The 19,584-nt window shown below is 45.9% G+C and overlaps 1 long non-coding RNA gene and 1 pseudogene across 13 annotated transcripts; one reads left to right on the top strand and one right to left on the bottom strand.

The window, feature by feature from the left end:
- Positions 1 to 214: 214 nt before the first annotated feature.
- LOC149913898 (olfactory receptor 4N2-like) lies at positions 215 to 3,152 on the top strand (annotated as a pseudogene).
- Positions 3,153 to 3,157: 5 nt separating this feature from the next.
- LOC149913899 (uncharacterized) lies at positions 3,158 to 9,537 on the bottom strand. 13 transcript variants are annotated; one of them, XR_016460865.1, is made up of 5 exons: positions 9,280 to 9,537; positions 6,190 to 6,320; positions 5,034 to 5,617; positions 3,562 to 4,503; positions 3,163 to 3,325 (listed from the first exon to the last, which is right to left on the bottom strand). It is a non-coding gene; the product is annotated as an uncharacterized LOC149913899 (long non-coding RNA). The 13 variants fall into 13 exon arrangements; XR_016460863.1 differs by lacking the exon at positions 9,280 to 9,537 and adding an exon at positions 7,373 to 9,264; XR_016460864.1 differs by lacking the exon at positions 9,280 to 9,537 and adding an exon at positions 6,747 to 9,264.
- Between the last annotated feature and the right edge of the window lie 10,047 nt (positions 9,538 to 19,584).

The following is a 19,584-nucleotide window of genomic DNA, read 5'->3' on the forward strand; positions in this document are numbered from 1 at the left end:
AGACCCATTCAAGAGCTGACTACCAGTGGGGAAGGATCTCTCTCTCTCTCTTCGGAAGATCCACTCCACTGGTCTTTCCTGAGCGAGCCCACGACACGGGTGAGCCTTCTATTTATTCTCTTTGTCTTGCTGTGCCTAACTCTCTTGCTTATTTCATTACTATAACATCTTAATATTATTAAATTATATAATATTCCTTTATATAATTTTCATTGATTATACACTTGGCGAGCCAGGCAGGCAAGCCGAATATACTGAAACTTACACTATGTCCTTTCTTTGGAATTTCTGTAAATGGTTCAAGGGGGAGAACACTACCCCCCTAGATAAGATAATTCCAGGGCAGATCCCAGGATTTGCGGGATCCCCTTATTATGAATTGGCAACTATCATTGAAAAATGGGTCCCCTAAGTGTTGTGGGAAACGTTTCCCCATATTGCCTAGCGGATTACTTTCAGGGACTAGGCAAAGATATATTAGTCACTAGAGAAAGACAATTAGCTGCTTCTACAGTGGCATGGCCACTATTAAATGCTTTAAACAATGCCGAAATAAGGAATAATACTTCAGTGAATGAAAATGAACTTTTAAAAGATCGTATTGAAAAATTAGAACAGGAACTTGGCCTATTAACAGGAAAAAAAACCAATTCTACGTCTTCCAATAGGTCAAGTTCGTAGTATTTCAATAAACAATGACCAGGCTCCTGAATCAACGGACTGTGTTGATCAGGAAAATAAACCATCTAAATCGGATCTTGAATCCCCAATTTTGACGGACGCACTAGAAATCCATCCTGTTATATCTCAAAAAACAAAAAAGGTACAGGACAGACCAGCAGGGGTGCCGCCTGATCAGTGGCCCCCCGCTCAAACCCACTTGCACGTAACAGCCCAACCGTACACGGCAACAGAACTGATGGACTTAGTCCAACGATTCAGGCAGAAACCTAGAGAAAGTGTACCGGCTTGGTTATTAAGACTATGGGATTCTGGGGCAGAAAGTGTTCTGGTGAATGGCCTGGAAATAGCCAAATTGGCCACAATGACCGTCCATCCTGTTCTTAGACAGAGATTATATGCAGGTAATCAATATAATGATGAAAACCATTCAATAATAGAATGGTTAATGGCGGCCTGCCGTATGGTATGGCCCAATAAATCTGATATTCCTTTACATACAGGGATGTGGTCCTCCATAAAACCAGGTAACGGTCACAGGATGTGCATTTTCAGTAGCCTAAGCGTAGCCTAAGTTGCTAAATATTGCAACATATTGGCATTGTGTGTTTATTGCTGTCTGTTTTTCAGGGCTTGCAAGAGTCAAAATGGAGCATGAAAACTGTAGTTAGAGAGTTTATTCTGCTAGGATTGTCTCAATCCCACAAAGTCCAGTCAATTCCCTTCTTCTTCTTCCTCCTGTTCTACATCATAATTCTCCCAAGCAACATCCTTATCATTCTCACAATTCAGGGGGATTCCCAGCTGGGATCACCCATGCATTTTTTCCTGGCTAATCTGGCATTCTTGGATATCTGCTACTGTTCTGTGACCCCACCCAAAATGCTGGCTGACTTTTTCTCAAATCCTAAGATCAACTCCTACAAGGCCTGATTGACCCAGCCTTTGTTTCTTCACTTCCTGGGAGCAGCAGCAGCTTTCCTGCTGTTGGCCATAGCCTGTGACCGTTACGTTGCTATTTGCAAACCTCTCCACTACACCATGCTTGTGAACAGGACTGTATGCTGTGCCCTGGCTGGAGCTTTGTGGGGCGGTGGCTTCATTCATGGCGTCATTCTATTTGCTCTCACCATCAAGCTCCCCTTCTGTGGCCCCAACGTCCTGGACGACTTTGTCTGTGATGTGCGTCAGTTGGCGAACTTGGCCTGTGCTGACCTTACACGGCGGAACTTCTGATGTTCCTCAACAATGGAGTTGTCATTGTCATGTGCTTTGCACTTCTCCTCATCTCCTACATAATCCTCTTGCTGAAGCTCCAGACACACCAAAACAAAGAACAAAATAACCTCCACCTGCATTTCCCACATCATCGTTGTTTTTGTCATGCTTGGCCCAGCTGTCTACATATATGTCCTACCCTCTGAGGCTGTCCCAATGGAAAAGGTTTCCATTGGGAAACCTTTCTTTTCCATACGGTTGTCTTCCCTTGACTAATCCCATGATCTACATGCTGTAACAAGGAGATCAAAAGCTCCGTGTGGAAGTTGGTCAGCAAATACATATTTAAAAAAAAAAATTTGAAAGAAATAAATGAAAGTTTATTTGTTCCTCGTTTTGTTCATGCAATTTTCTTAGGAACAAATCCACACTGTACGTTATGTAAAAGCATAATGTACAAGTGATAACCTTCAAGAAGTCCTTTTCTATCAAAAAAATCCCTAGAGTGATACTAAAACCTGTATGGAATAAGTTAAGGAAGAACCAACCTGTGTAAAGGAACCAATTCATGCACTATGAAGTTATCATTAAGAATCTTTTAAATTCATTAGAAAGTATCTGGTAGGTGTTGAGACTTCATAGAACTATTACTGGACTACTGGTTCAGCTTCAACCATGGTAATTCATTATTTCAGTTTATAGTCAAACTTTCACTGTTGATGCTGCCTTCTCGTTGGACTCATTCATGATCCCACCATTGAATGAGTTGATTACATTTCCACAAAGGGAGAGTGTGAAAGCTGCTGGATGATCCAGCTTGCAGGCAAGCTTTGCAATTCATATAGCATAGGCAAGACATTGCAATCTGTTAAGTAAAAATCAAAGACAATGTAGCTATAGCTTTACAGGACGTGCAGATCATAAACTTCATCCATACAGTTACAGACATTTGCAGCACAGATGTCTGTCTGAATTAGTCACTAAGGATTCCAGCAAAACTAACAGGCATTTCTAGGGAGAAGTTCAGCTAATCCTTTCTTAATTTCTACTTTGAGAAGTAATAAACCATGCCTTAGGCGTGTTTGTCTCGCCCCTTGTACTTGCCCTGTAATCCGCTTTATAGTTTGACCCCAAGGTGGTCAGCCAAATAATTCTTCTCAATGGGAAACTGTGCTTTCAGAGAGCATGGTTTTCTTACTGCAGTGTAACTTCCTTAGGCAGTGTAGATGATGCAGAGTGAGCTAAACACTTCTCCATCCACAAAGTCCTCCAATAATCTCTCAGAAGACATTGCATCCTACAGGTCACGGAGTTCTTGGTTCTCACATAACGCTCTAGCATGCTGTAAATATCCAAATGCAGTTGCCCTTGCAGTAGGGTATTTTTGTTCTTGTTGTTCCTTTCTTCACTAACTTTCTACATATCACTAGGTGAAAGAAAACGCCATAAAGTCAAGAGTGCCTTTCTCAGGAATGCACTCAGCTCTGAGCACCACCACTTATACACGGCCTTCTGTCACACTGCTGCCATCAGCTGCTGCTGTCGGCCTCCCCAGTGCTTCCACCATGGTTACCTGACATCCCTACAGTCCTGCACCCGCTCAGAAGTAATACTTAAAATGCATTCTTCCATACTTCACGACAGAGGACTGAAGAGACTCACTTTTGCGTGGTGCTAAGGATGGTCCATCCCCAACACGTCCCTTTGCGCGCTGCAAGGCCCAGCTGGCATTCTGGCAGCCTGCTGGCTGCTGCTCCCTAACGCAGGGAACCGCACTGTGCTGCTTCTGAGGAGAGAAAGAAAGGAGGGTCCATGGAAATGGGCACCCAACATCTGCAAAGAGATGCAGCGTTCCAGATCGTGCCAGAGACAGGATATCACAGTGCTGAGTCATTAGCTACCACTAAAGGAAACAAACATTTGGGAGAGTATTCACAGCAACTGCTGCAATTTCTGGGCATATCCCAGCTTTCTTACTGTTCAGGTGGAGAAGACTGGCGCTCACAGACATCAGTTCAGTGGGTTAAACCAACACACCTGCAAAATGCCAGCATTATTCAGGAAACAGTCTTCAGGTGCCGCAGTTCAATCCACGCAAAGTTATTGTGCAGAGCCTTAGCTCTTGACTTCCATTTCTTCCCTAAATTTTACTACTGCAAGCAGCTAGAACAAACCTTTCAGGTGAAATTCAGGGCAGCAGGGACCTGGCAAACCATAACTAGGTGCAGCTGGCAGGAGGGCAGTTCACGCTCTTTGCTCCCACCCTGCCCCAGCAGGTTAAGGAGCCTGGCAATGCTGTCCTGTTGCAGCACATGCAGAATCCAACCGGTTATGGAGGTAACAAAGGACCAGTAGTGCTCCCCCTGCTCCAGCTTTTCCCCTTCAAAATGAGAGAAAGGAAGAAAACCCAAACAAATAAATCCAGCCATACTTTTCCATATGCAGAGCAGGAATGGGAACTGCGTCTGTCTTCTCATTGAGACAGTGGTGGGGAAGCTCAGTTCCTGGGGTCCTCTCCACAGGGACTGCCCCCTGGCTTCACTCTTTCTTCAACTGCCTCAATCCCCAAAATCTCCTTTTGGAAAGAATCCCTAAAGAAAGAATCTGCAAGTGAAAAATAGTAAGGAGAAGCATTTTCCCAGCTTTCTTCTATCATGCACTTTAGACTCTTGAGTAGGACAGTGTCATAAAATCAACTGGTTACAAGAACCATCCCCAAAATACAACTAGATTCTGTACAGCTGCCATGATTTCTGACAGCAAGTGTTCTCCATCTCCTCAACATTTATACACCTTGAAGCAAGTGGCTGGTGTTGCTGTCATGAAGAAAACTCCCTTTGTCTTCCACCCCTACTGCAGCCACAATAGCTGCACTGGTACGATCCACGTGTTCAACAGACCTCAGCTCTGCCTTAGCCAGGCACAGTGGCTGTCCTCCTCCCTTCGAGCTCACACACCAGAGCACTGCTGTGCCACATGGTAAGAGCAGCAGTGACAGTGGCAGCACCCATCAGCCTCCACCCTGCTCTCACCACCAGCTGGGACAAGGGCTGACACAGCGGGCCCACCCCAGCCCAGCTTTTCTTCTGAGACACCTCCCAGCAACCACCCAGCACCAAACCCAGTTCACCCACTCGGCCTGCTCAGCCTGAGCTGTGCCCAGCTCATGCACATGCTGCAGCAGTGCTTCTGACGGGTTCTCACAGGGCGATCTCTCTCAAGGAAGGCCCAGAGCCCAGTCTCTGCGTGCAGCACCAGTTCTGCTCACCAGCTGTGGGACAAACGCTCCCACCCCAGCAACAGTTGTGACCTCTGTGAGTGCCTACATCACTTCTGGGCCTCCATCAGACGTAATCCAAATTTTAAGAAACCAACAGCAGGGTCACCCAATGGTGTTATCTGAAGTAAAATAACAAAGAAGTTAAGATGACTCTTGTGTAGCCAGCTCAGGTCACCCTCTTGCTCAGGTGCTGCATGATCGGACAAAGGAGATGTTGCCTCTGAGGTGGAGGCTGGAAGGGTCTGGGCTTTCAAACTGTCAGCAAGCATTTGGATGAGCCACCTTCCTGCTGAGGAGCTCCTTAACAGCATTCCTGCCTCCTCCGGTACCGTACTGGGAGATGCTCCAGAGTTCATTAGCCTGGACTCCCATCAACAGCTGCTCCTGCACTGACCTTCACTCACACTCTGATACCGTCCACTTCCAGCACAAGCTGACCTGCAAGGAAATGTGGGATTAATGCAAATGCAGAAGCCCACGGCTGTGTCACCACCACGTATTGCAGCCTTGGGAAGTCAGCTACAACTACAACCTTGGTCAGAATTAAAACAGGCACAGTACATTAACTGTGACCTCTAAACTGAAGTAATTGTCACGATCAGAAATACATACTGAAATCACTCACTTAACTATTGGTGGTTACCTCCAAACTCTTTTGCTTTTGGGAGAATATGGACTCAGAATTGAAGGATACAAGAAAAATGACATCTGCTTCACTGGAGGTGGTTAAGCTTGGAAGTAGGATTCCAAAATGAAAAGGTTTTCAACTCCTTATAAGGCAGAAAGCGATGGGATGATTGCTGACGCCTGTAGAAAGCCTGATCTGCTCTGCCACAGGTGGCTGAATGACACAAATGCTGTGCTGCTCATTCAGAAGTGCGTGGGGCATGGGGTGGGCATGGGGCACCAACACACGGGATGTCAACACTCCTCGGGCACTTTCCCATCAGAAGGGAATTCCCTTCTCCCTGCCATGCCATGTCCACACCACTCCTAAGGGTGGTACTGACACAGTCAGCACAGAATCCATGCAAACGTTCTTTTCTCATCGTGGTGGTTTTTAACAGACGCAAGCAATGAGACATCAGGTCACTGTGTGGGCTGCTGGGTGACACTGCCATCATTTCCAAGCCATTGCTTCCTAGGGGCAAATAAAGTAAAATACTTTAAGAAAATTTCACACAGAGATTGCATACTATACTATTCTTTTACACAAAGCAGAAGGACAAAACAGGAGATACGTGCAGCTGCGTCAACACCCCAGTTGCTGAAGGAATGGAAAGACAGATCAAATGACAATACATTATTCTCATACAAGGACTGCTCATCAGCACCCACTGCCCAAGGAGCAATGCAGGGAAGACTTGCATTTCTTCTTCTCCTAGCCAGAAACTGTTTTTCCTACCTTAAAAAGGAAAGGAAAAAAAGCCTGACATAGTGCTGACAGGGCAGGCAGATGTGGCACACCAAGGCATACTGAATCTGCAGAACATATGAAACTTTCACCTTTCCTCCAAGAGCAGTCTAAACCTTCCATACCCACTCCTACTTTCACCACTATTCTTACCAAAGCTGCTTTTTCAGCTGGGGCTCCTCTCTGTCCTCAGCAGTATGACTCAGCACACAGATGCACCTCAGCTCCATTTCATTTCCATGCCCACTTTGTGGGACTGTGGGTTTCCCATCAGAAGGCTTCACACACACCGTGCGTTCAGCTCAGTGAAAGGAGACACAACTGATACAGGCTTGTTGTGCAAGAGAAATCCAGGTTCTCTTCTCATTCCCACAATCCTTCCAGTAGTTCAGTCCATTTGGTACATTACCATGTCCCGGATTCTCAGCTGTGTTTTCCACACACTAATCTGTCTACCAACAATGCATACACAGGAACCAAGAAACCAATAGCTACACTCAATCATAACCCAGGGCAAGGAAATCTCAGAGCAATCCTAAGTGAAAGCACCACTTTTCTGAAACTCTGCCTCAAGCTCCTCACGCTCCCCCTCAACTCTTTTCTCAGAAGCCCACTCCTCTGCTTTTTCCTTTTCCTCTGAATGCTTGCATTTTTGTGCAGCCAGGACTTGGGAGAAAGCTGGGATGCAAACTGCAGAGAACTGTCCCAGCAATGAACAAACAGAAAGCCTGGGCAGAAAGACAGTGCATCAAGTCCAGATGCCTGTTGTGTATCTGTACCTCTCTTTGGTGCTTTCTCCAGCTCTGTCTTCTTCCCCAGCCTTTCCGCACGGCCATGCTGCAGTGGAAGGCCACTGGCGTCAGTTTCTCGCAGAGAGAAAGCAGGAAATACTTGAAGAGCAACTCTTTGGAAGAAGATTTTAGCACAGCCAGCCACTAACTTCAAGTTTTCAAGCACAGTTTCTTAAATTTGCCTTTCCACTGCTCTAACATTATGCCTTCCTTACAGTCAACACGAGGCACTTTTCTCTCTCCTCCATCACACACACCCTTTCACACAGTCCTATTTAGATGAAAGTACCCAAACTACAGCTCACAAAACATTCTTACCCACAGAGGCTTTCCATTTCCCCCTTTCTCAATATGAGTCAATAGAATCCCATGCTCCATCCCTAAAATAAAGTACAGCCTTTCCATGTCACAGAAAGCAGTTGCCAATAGAATCCTTGTCCTGTTAGTCCACATCCACCAAAATCCCTCCAATACACCATTTCTACAGCCAAAACAAACTCATTTTTTTCAACTGAAATGCATTTACAGAAAGTATTACTAGTCTCATTCCTGCTGAGTGAGTGGCAAATGAATCCACATCTGTCTGACAGCTCTACAATGCACAAAGCAAAGCTGCACAAGCAAACACAACGCTGTCAGGTGCATGAGCTGAGAAACACTTCATTCCTAAGTCAAACAACTGTGAGTACAAGTACCTCCACACTGTTTGGCCTCTCCAAGGAACAGACACAGCTCTAAGAACCATTTAGACACAGACTCGGATCGCTCTACTGCCACCGACAGCCACTGTCAGCCTCTCTATTGCTTCCAGTACAGCGCTGCCATCAGTCACTCTTTCCTCTCAAGACTCTCTTGTTTTCTCACTTACCTCCTTAGTTGCACTAAGGAAATGGTTTTGCCATTAGCTACGGCATCCACCCCCAACCAAACCAACACATCTATCAGTCAGCAGGGTTGCATCCCATGAGGCCAGGCCTCATGCCATGACAGCAGAGGAGCAAGGTCCAAGGCTGCAGCAAGGGAGAATTTGCTCAAAGGCAACAGCCGTGGGCACAGAAATCAAGGCAAGGAGCTGCTTATCTTCAGAAGGATTCAGGTAGGCAGGGATCTCCTTTGCCTACACTGCCAACCCTTCAATGGAGGGCTGGGAAGGGGTGGATCCTGGCTCCACCCCTTCTGTCATTCTGGAACATTGCATGCTCTGGGTTGGCCCTGCCTTTCTACCAGGTGAAAAATCAGGTTTCAAGCCATGTCTCAGCATTTACACTACAGCATCCCTTAGCATTAACTCCACAGGACAACCCTTAACCCTTTACCTTAACCTAAAAGGCTAATCCTTAACACTCACCCCAAAAGATACTCCTCAGCCCTAATCCAAAATGCTAACGCTTAACCCTCATTCCCATCTCAAAAGTGCTGCTGTTGTCTCTAACAAAAAGGACAAGCCATAAACCCCCAACCAGGTGGGCACACCCCCACCATCACTAACATCAAGTGTTAAGCCTTGACCTTTAAACCTAACAGAAAACAGTAACATGAAACCCTAACCCCAAAGGGTTACCCTCAGCACTTAGCTCTAGCACTAAACACTAACACTTCATAACAATCCACAAGTGTAAACCTTAGGATCATAGGATCACCACGGTTGGAAACAACATCTAAGATCATCTAGTCCAACATTTCCCACTAAATCACATCCCTCGGTACAACATCTAAACACTCCTTGAACACCTCTGGGGATGGTGATTCCACCATTTCCCCTTCCATAAAAACCTAACCCAAAAGGGTATATCCCATCACCATCACCCACAAGGGTAACTGCAGACAAAGGCAACAGCAAATACAGCTGCTTTAAACCAGTCCTAAATTACCCAAGAAAAGTAAAGGACACAAACCTGTAAATACAGAATGAGCCAGCAGGATGAGGAAATGAGCAGAGATTTCAGAAATGCGTCTGCTGTCAGGGAGGGGAGTTCAGGCCTGCCCCAGCACCACAGATCTCCATGACACGACACAACGTAGGGAGGTGGCAAAGGTGACAGGGCTAGGAGGAGAGCTGGCGGAGGAGGAAGGTTGGATGCCTGGCAGTTTGAGAGGGACTGAGGTAGCCTCACCCATCACAGACGTGGCCAGCGCAGACACTTTGGTGTCCGACATGATGTAAAGTGTCTTCGTAGGGCTGGACGTGGTCACTGCATTAGAAGGAAAGAACGTGGTCAGCAGTTGTGGGGCCATGATATTTTTCCTGTAGAAAATTCCATGGGGCACTTACACTGAAACTGAGAAGTGTTTTTCCTTCTCTTGCTGAGTGAGGGTTTAAATAGGAAATGCATATACACAGAGCAAAATTTGGAAGGTAACATTTCCCATCAGGTCTTTTCAGTATTACAGATACTAAACTGTACAATCAACGTAAGTGAAAGCAGATACCCGTGAGATGCTTGTCAGCATGATCAAGATGAGACATGAATGCTGTCTTCAAAGGGCAGCATGGTGACTTAGAATATTTTGAATATTAAAATATATTTTCTTCTTATAAAGTCAATTTTGTCTCTGTTTCTCCTTACGTATTTACTTTTGGCTAATGACTTAAAGCAATGAATGCAGCTACATGAATAGGTATTTAGATTTTTGAGTACCAGAGAACTTAGAAATAGACATGCTTGTATTCTGTTTTATGTGTTTTACTTGTAATCTGTTTTTGCTTCTCAGTACAATAGGCTCTCAAACCAGTCAGAGCAAGAAAAAGATTTTTAAGACTTGCATGTGCTGATTAAGGTGATTGAATTTTTTCTACTATTATTTTCCTTTTAGTTTAGCAATAAAGAAATACATTAAAAAAATGCAGTAGGGGAAAGATCTGCCCATGGATTTGTTGTATTTGTGCATATCTAAATAGCAGTACAGGCATCTTGTCATCCCAAGGACACCATGGAGTATTCATATAATATAAAGAGAGATGATGGGGATTTTCTAATAACTAAATTGGAAATCAGAAATGTTACTTTTTTTTTTTTTTCCCAATTTACCAGTTTGCAAGCAATGCCTCCTTTTCCATAAAGACAGCTCTTCAAGAAAGCCCATTTCTAACACTCACAGACCTGTGCAGAACACCGTTTTTCATAGATGACAGACAGTAACTTTACAATAACATCAGCCATTTCTTTCAACACTGTCACAAATACCATTCAACAACAAATAGCATTCAACTAGGCCTCAACTTCCTAATTTCATTGAAGCCTGTATACCTTTCATTCAGTGTTAACATTACTTGAAACAAAGTGTTTGGACGTTACATTATATTATCCTCAGTTCATCGTGTTGTAGCAGATCTAATCTTTAATGAAAACGAGACATGTAGGAATCCTATTTGAACTTTTCTTTTATCTTCACTCTTATTTCAAAAAGAAAGTCGTTGATTAAACACACCTAGTGACAAACCAACATGTGATTATCATCTATAATAAATGATACTCCTGCTTGCTAGTATAATTGTATTTGCTTTTCTTGTTGCCTTTGCTTGCTTCATCCACACCAGTAGATGTGTTGAGAAAACTGACTGGGAGAAAAGAGGTCATTCCCTGGTCCTGCTTACAAAGACAGCACAGACACAGCCCATGGTGACTGAAAAACAAGGAATAAAGAGGTTCAAGACTGTACTGCAAAAGTGTATTGCAACTGCAGGTTGCTTAAAGAACTAGAAGCAAAGGGAATGTCCACAGGTTTGAAAAAGTGGCCTGCAACTACACAATATTCATTGTTTCAGAAAGGAGATTTAACGATGCAAAATCTTTGGCAAGAAAACAGTTGTTTTTAGGGATCAAATAGAGAGAGAAATAGTGCTGGGGACCTAGGCTCCATTTAGGACATAATACTTGTCTTGTCTCTACACATGAAAATATTTTAAATTACTAGCTGAGAGATCAGGGGTCCTGAACCATGGTATGTTCATTATTGTTGATTGCATGTACTGTGTCATATCACTTAAAAAATTAAAAACATTAATGGCACTGAAATTTCAAACTGGGTGCACGTACCACTGTGCATAACAACTGACAAGCTATTATCTACGTTGATTAAAACTCCTAGTGCTAGTGTTTTAGCTTCTCCAAAAGCAAGGAATAAACAATTTGAATGTAGGCTTTATCAGTATTTGTACTTGTAATAAAACCAGGAATATTCATAGAATCATAGAATCATAGAATTTGTTTTTGAGTTGGAAGGGACTCTTACAGACCATTGAGTCCAGTTCCCCAGTAATGAACAGGGACACTCACAGAGGTCAGAGACCTCAGAGGCCTGTCCAGCCTGACCATGAATATCTCCCCACTGCCATAATGTTGTCTTGCCCCAGACCTATACAAGACTACAAAGTGAGTCACCAGCTCTGGATTCCTACTTAGGAGGGGTTTGCCATCAAGATAGACAGCAAGTCTCCATGTAACCCTCTCCTCTAGGCATCAGCCCTGGGAAACATGCTGCCAAATATTCTTCAGAAAAGCATCTCAGAGAGGTTTCTGTGAGCAGATGGGGGACATTTGATGAAGCAAACGGATGCTGGGTAAGCAGTAATTCTCACTCAACAACCAGCCTGGGGGCTCCGTTCTTTCTTCATTTCCATTCTTTCTGATGGAAATGTCCTTGAAACTTAATTGAGTTTGCATGGAATTTTACACCTTTTGGATTTCTAATCTTACTCATCATTAATCCTTAAATATGTGTTCCACAATACCACTAACCAATTATAGAAAAATAATTTAAAATAATCATGTATCAAATTTTTTTAAAATTCTATTTGGAAGGTAGGAGACCTAATTACAGGCATGGGACTTTAATGTATGTGCTGAAAACCGAAACTCAATATCTACTTTTTCATTGCTCTTCAGCAACCTGAGCAAATAGATTACCTCCTGTGATAGGTTTCTGACAGTCCCTCTTAGTTTGACAGTTATTTTAGAGAGAGTCACTTTTGTATATAATGAAAGGAAAAGTTGCCAAGCATAAGTACATATTTTATGTTTCTTAAAACTTAAAAGCTAGAGGAAAGACTCCATTTTTAGTCATGCCATTTTAAATTCAGAGCATTTGTACTGTCCGCCAGGTTTACATCAATGACACAGAATGGCATCTAGCCCAAGGGCTGAGTTACATTTCTTGCACAGGAAGGGCAGCTTTTATAATTGAGTGTATCAGTTATTGCTTTGAACTTTTTTTGTGTTACTACATTCATGTGAAAATATGATGTGCACCTGTCATTTTCCAACCAAGTCTGCTACTATCTCCCAGAAACAGCCGGTTTCCGAGAAATACCTGACGTTTGCTCTCCCAAATACTACTTGACACTCCTCCAGAGGACATTGTCTCCCCTATTTACCACGTTTTCTCCCCAAGAGACCACTTGGCACACCAAAAAGACCACCGTTGCTCTCCAGTACAAGATCTTCTTTCCCACCGGTTCCCACTTTTCTCCCAGCTATGTCATTTCCTCCCAGAAATGCCACTTTTCCCTTGGAAATTTCACCTTCTCTTCCAAAAAGAGGAGATTTGCTCCCAGAAATACCCCTTCTCTTACAACTGCCACACGCTTTCTCCCCAAAAAGCCTCCATGACAATGCCAAATGGGACACTTGCAGCCAAGAAGAGGACACCTTCTCTCAGAAAGACCACTTTTCTCCCCAAGAGAGGAGATTTTCTCCCAATTGGATGACATTTGCTGTAAGAAAGACCTCTTTTCTTCCCTCAAGAGGACATTGTCTTTCCCACTGAGGACATTTTCTCCCAGAAGTGCCGCTACTCTTTGAAACACCTCCATTTCCTCCCAAATCTACTCCATGACACGCCTCAGGATGACACTCCCCGATTTGGGGCATTTTCTCCCAGAAATACCACTTCTCTCCCAAAGGGTTGGCCTTTTCCCTCTCTAGCATCTGTTTCCTCACCAATACCTGGCATTTTCTCCCAGAAACACCAGCTTTCTCACACATCACCTCATACATCACCTTCTCCCCCCCACATCAGATGTTCCCTCCCAGAAATATGGCATTTGATCACAGATATACTCTTTCCAGGGAATACCAGGTTTCATAAAAATACCTCATAATTTCTCCATGAAGTTCGTTAGCAAGATGACACTTTCACTCTAAATAGGAGATTTTCTCTCAGAAATGCATGCATCCCCCTCACAGAACGGCATCTTCTCCCCCCCCAAAAAAGGACATTATCTCCCCGAAATACCACATTTCTCCAATCCAGTGACATTATCTCTACGGAGAGTTTGCAGTTGCTGCCCGATAAATCGCTTTTCTCCCCGAATACCACTTTCAGACTTCAACAGCGGTCTTGTCTTTCTCTCTCGGATGCCGAGAAAGGGCGACTTCAGCCGGATGCTTTTCTCGGACGAGCGGCTTCTTCTGCGCACATCGCAAAGGAGCGGTTCTGTCTTCTCCTTGTGTCCATGCATTCTGCAATACGCTTCTCTCTCATTCTTATGCCTTTCCTTTTATTCCTAGCGACATTTCGTTTTCGTGTGTTTATCCGATGCTACACTTCAGCATTCTGTGACGAACAAAGTAGAAGGGAAAAGCCCCTCTGACAAGGCAGCTAGAAGTTCCAGGAGAGACACATGTTGTGCTTTCAGAGAGGACGTTACCGAAAGTCGAGAGATGTGGATTCTTTCCTGCGGAGAAAAAAACCCCTGTTTTCAGGCAATGCATACTGCGGAATTCACACGTTCTCGGCATCACAGTTCCGTTATTTCGCTCACGCACGTCTAAAGCGGCACTCGCGGTGAACCGCTTCCAAGAGTTTGCAGTTGCTGGCCAGTAAATCGCGGTTCTCCCCGAATGCCGCTTTCTGCCTTCAGCAGCGGTCTCGTCTCTCTCGCATACCGAGAAAGAGCGACTTCAGCCGGTTGCTTTTCTCGGACGAGCGGCTTCTGCGCACATCGCAAAGGAGCGGTTCTGTCTTCTCCTTGTGTCCATGCATTCTGCACTACGCTTCTCTCTCATTCTTATGCCTTTCCTTTTATTCCTAGCGACATTTCGTTTTCGTGTGTTTATCTGATGCTACACTTCAGCATTCTGTGACGAACAGAGTAGAAGGGAAAAGCCCCTCTAATAAGGCAGCTAGAAGTTCCAGGAGCGACACATGTTGTGCTTTCAGAGAGGACGTTACAGAAAGTCGAGAGCTGTGGATTCTTTCCTGCGGAGAAAAAAACCCCTGTTTTCAGGCAATGCAGTATGCAGAATTCGCACGTTCTCGGCATCGCAATTTCGCTAATTCGCTCTCGTGAGTGGACAGCGCCACTCTCTGGTAAGCGCTACGGAGAGTTTGCTGTTGCTGGCCGTGAAATCGCTGTTCTCCCCGAATGCCGCTTGCAGCCTTCAGCAGCGGTCTCGTCTCTCTCGCATGCCGAGAAAGTGCGACTTCAGCCGGATGCTTTTCTCGAACGAGCGGCTTCTTCTGCGCACATCGCAAAGGAGCGGTTCTGTCTTCTCCTTGTGTCCATGCATTCTGCACTACGCTTCTCTCTCATTCTTATGCCTTTCCTTTTATTCCTAGCGATAGTTCGTTTTCGTGTGTTTATCCGATGCTACACTTCAGCATTCTGTGACGAACAAAGTAGAAGGGAAAAGCCCCTCTGACAAGGCAGCTAGAAGTTCCAGGAGAGACACATGTTGTGCTTTCAGAGAGGACGTTACCGAAAGTCGAGAGATGTGGATTCTTTCCTGCGGAGAAAAAAACCCCTGTTTTCAGGCAATGCATACTGCGGAATTCACACGTTCTCGGCATCACAGTTCCGTTATTTCGCTCACGCACGTCTAAAGCGGCACTCGCGGTGAACCGCTTCCAAGAGTTTGCAGTTGCTGGCCAGTAAATCGCGGTTCTCCCCGAATGCCGCTTTCTGCCTTCAGCAGCGGTCTCGTCTCTCTCGCATACCGAGAAAGAGCGACTTCAGCCGGTTGCTTTTCTTGGACGAGCGGCTTCTTCTGCGCACATCGCAAAGGAGCGGTTCTGTCTTCTCCTTGTGTCCATGCATTCTGCACTATGCTTCTCTCTCATTCTTATGCCTTTCCTTTTCTTCCTAGCGACATTTCGTTTTCGTGTGTTTATCTGATGCTACACTTCAGCATTCTGTGACGAACAGAGTAGAAGGGAAAAGCCCCTCTAATAAGGCAGCTAGAAGTTCCAGGAGCGACACATGTTGCGCTTTCAGATAGGACGTTACAGAAAGTCGAGAGCTGTGGATTCTTTCCTGCGGAGGAAAAAACCCCTGTTTTCAGGCAATGCAGTATTCTGATGTCGCACGTTGTCGGCATCGCAATTTCGCTAATTTGCTCTCGTGAGTGGACAGCGCCACTCTCTGTTAAGCGCTACGGAGAGTTTGCTGTTGCTGGCCGTGAAATCGCTGTTCTCCCCGAATGCCGCTTGCAGCCTTCAGCAGCGGTCCCGTCTCTCTCGCATGCCGAGAAAGAGCGACTTCAGCCGGATGCTTTTCTCCGACGAGCGGCTTCTTCTGCGCACATCGGAAAGGAGCTGTTCTGTCTTCTCCTTGTGTCCATGCATTCTGCACTACGCTTCTCTCTCATTCTTATGCCTTTCCTTTTATTCCTAGCGACATTTCGTTTTCGTGTGTTTATCCGATGCTACACTTCAGCATTCTGTGATGAACAGAGTAGAAGGGAAAAGCCCCTCTAATAAGGCAGCTAGAAATTCCAGGAGCGACACATGTTGTGCTTTCAGAGAGGACGTTACAGAAAGTCGAGAGCTGTGGATTCTTTCCTGCGGAGAAAAAAACCCCTGTTTTCAGGCAATGCAGTATGCAGAATTCGCACGTTGTCGGCATCGCAATTTCGCTAATTCGCTCTCGTGAGTGGACAGCGCCACTCTCTGGTAAGCGCTACGGAGAGTTTGCAGTCTGGCCGTGAAATCGCTGTTCTCCCCGAATGCCGCTTTCTGCCTTCAGCAGCGGTCTCGTCTCTCTCGCATGCCGAGAAAGAGCGACTTCAGCCGGATGCTTTTCTCGGACGAGCGGCTTCTTCTGCGCACATCGCAAAGGAGCGGTTCTGTCTTCTCCTTGTGTCCATGCATTCTGCACTACGCTTCTCTCTCATTCTTATGCCTTTCATTTTATTCCTAGCGACATTTCATTTTCGTGTGTTTATCCGATGCTACACTTCAGCATTCTGTGACGAACAGGGTAAAAGGGAAAAACCCCTCTAATAAGGCAGCTAGAAGTTCCAGGAGAGACACACGTTGTGCTTTCAGAGAGGACGTTACAGAAAGTCGAGAGCTGTGGATTCTTTCCTGCGGAGAAAAAAACCCCTATTTTAAGGCAATGCATACTGCGGAATTCACACGTTCTCGGAACACAGTTCCGTTATTTCGCTCAAGCACGTCTAAAGCGGCACTCGCGGTCAACCGCTTCCAAGAGTTTGCAGTTGCTGTCCAGTAAATCGCGGTTCTCCCCGAATGCCGCTTTCTGCCTTCTGCAGCGGTCTCGTCTCTCTCGCTTACCGAGAAAGAGCGACTTCAGCCGGATGCTTTTCTCCGACCAGCGGCTTCTTCTGCGCACATCGCAAAGGAGCGGTTCTGTCTTCTCCTTGTGTCCATGCATTCTGCACTACGCTTCTCTGTCATTCTTACGCCTTTCCTTTTATTCCTAGCGACAGTTCGTTTTCGTGTGTTTATCCGATGCTACACTTCAGCACTCTGTGACGAACAGAGTAGAAGGGAAAAGCCGCTCTAATAAGGCAGCTAGAAGTTCCAGGAGCGACACATGTTGTGCTTTCAGAGAGGACGTTACCGAAAGTCGAGAGCTGTGGATTCTTTCCTGCGGAGAAAAAAACCCCTGTTTTCAGGCAATGCAGTATTCTGAATTCGCACGTTCTCGGCATAGCAATTTCGCTGCTTCGCTCTCGTGAGTGGACAGCGCCACACTCTGTTAAGCGCTACGGAGAGTTTGCTGTTGCTGGCCGTGAAATCGCTGTTCTCCCCGAATGCCGCTTGCAGCCTTCAGCAGCGGTCCCGTCTCTCTCGCATGCCTAGAAAGTGCGACTTCAGCCGGATGCTTTTCTCCGACCAGCGGCTTCTTCTGCGCACATCGCAAAGGAGCGATTCTGTCTTCTCCTTGTGTCCATGCATTCTGCACTACGCTTCTCTCTCATTCTTATGCCTTTCCTTTTATTCCTAGCGACATTTCGTTTTCGTGTGTTTATCCGATGCTACACTTCAGCATTCTGTGACGAACAGAGTAGAAGGGAAAAGCCCCTCTAACAAGGCAGCTAGAAGTTCCAGGAGCGACACACGTTGTGCTTTCAGGGAGGACGTTACAGAAAGTCGAGAGCTGTGGATTCTTTCCTGCGGAGAAAGAAACCCCTGTTTTCAGGCAATGCATACTGCGGAATTCACACGTTCTCGGAACACAGTTCCGTTATTTCGCTCAAGCACGTCTAAAGTGGCACTCGCGGTCAACCTTTTCGCAGAGTTTGCAGTTGCCGGCCGAGAAATTGCGGTTCACCACGAATGCCACTTTCTGCCTTCAGCAGCGGTCTCGTCTCTCTCGCATGCCGAGAAAGTGCGACTTCAGCCGGATGCTTTTCTCGAACGAGCGGCTTCTTCTGCGCACATCGCAAAGGAGCGGTTCTGTCTTCTCCTTGTGTCCATGCATTCTGCACTACGCTTCTCTCTCATTCTTATGCCTTTCCTTTTCTTCCTCGCGACATTTCGTTTTCGTGTGTTTATCCGATGCTACACTTCAGCATTCTGTGACGAACAGAGTAGAAGGGAAAAGCCCCTCTAACAAGGCAGCTAGAAGTTCCAGGAGCGACACACGTTGTGCTTTCAGAGAGGACGTTACAGAAAGTCGAGAGCTGTGGATTCTTTCCTGCGGAGAAAAAAACCCCTGTTTTCAGGCAATGCATACTGCGGAATTCACATGTTCTCGGAACACAGTTCCGTTATTTCGCTCAAGCACGTCTAAAGCGGCACTCGCGGTCAACCGCTTCGCAGAGTTTGCTGTTGCTGGCCGTGAAATCGCTGTTCTCCCCGAATGCCGCTTGCAGCCTTCAGCAGCGGTCCCGTCTCTCTCGCATGCCGAGAAAGTGCGACTTCAGCCGGATGCTTTTCTCCGACCAGCGGCTTCTTCTGCGCACATCGCAAAGGAGCTGTTCTGTCTTCTCCTTGTGTCCATGCATTCTGCACTACGCTTCTCTCTCATTCTTATGCCTTTCCTTTTCTTCCTAGCGACATTTCGTTTTCGTGTGTTGATCTGATGCTACACTTCAGCATTCTGTGACGAACAGAGTAGAAGGGAAAAGCCCCTCTAATAAGGCAGCTAGAAATTCCAGGAGCGACACATGTTGTGCTTTCAGAGAGGACGTTACAGAAAGTCGAGAGATGTGGATTCTTTCCTGCGGAGAAAAAAACCCCTGTTTTCAGGCAATGCAGTATGCAGAATTCGCACGTTGTCGGCATCGCAATTTCGCTAATTCGCTCTCGTGAGTGGACAGCGCCACTCTCTGGTAAGCGCTACGGAGAGTTTGCAGTCTGGCCGCGAAATCGCTGTTCTCCCCGAATGCCGCTTGCAGCCTTCAGCAGCGGTCTCGTCTCTCTCGCATGCCGAGAAAGAGCGACTTCAGCCGGATGCTTTTCTCGGACGAGCGGCTTCTTCTGCGCACATCGCAAAGGAGCGGTTCTGTCTTCTCCTTGTGTCCATGCATTCTGCACTACGCTTCTCTCTCATTCTTATGCCTTTCCTTTTATTCCTAGCGACATTTCGTTTTCGTGTGTTTATCCGATGATACACTTCAGCATTCTGTGACGAACAGAGTAGAAGGGAAAAGCCCCTCTGACAAGGCAGCTAGAATTTCCAGGAGAGACACATGTTGTTCTTTCAGGGAGGACGTTACAGAAAGTCGAGAGCTGTGGATTCTTTCCTGCGGAGAAAGAAACCCCTGTTTTCAGGCAATGCATACTGCGGAATTCACACGTTCTCGGCATCACAGTTCCGTTATTTCGCTCACGCACGTCTAAAGCGGCACGTGCGAATTCTGCATACTGCTTTGCCTGAAAACAGGGGGTTTTTCTCCGGAGGAAAGAATCCACATCATACATGCTGTATCTTCCGGAGGAAATGGGAAATATTCAGCAGGGTCCTGGTGTTTCTGGGAGAACAGGTCTGATGTGGGGGCGGGGGGGAA

The sequence above is a fragment of the Phasianus colchicus genome, chromosome 33 (genome assembly GCF_987193195.1).
Source record: "Phasianus colchicus chromosome 33, bPhaCol1.hap1.1, whole genome shotgun sequence".
Lineage (NCBI taxonomy): Eukaryota > Metazoa > Chordata > Aves > Galliformes > Phasianidae > Phasianus > Phasianus colchicus.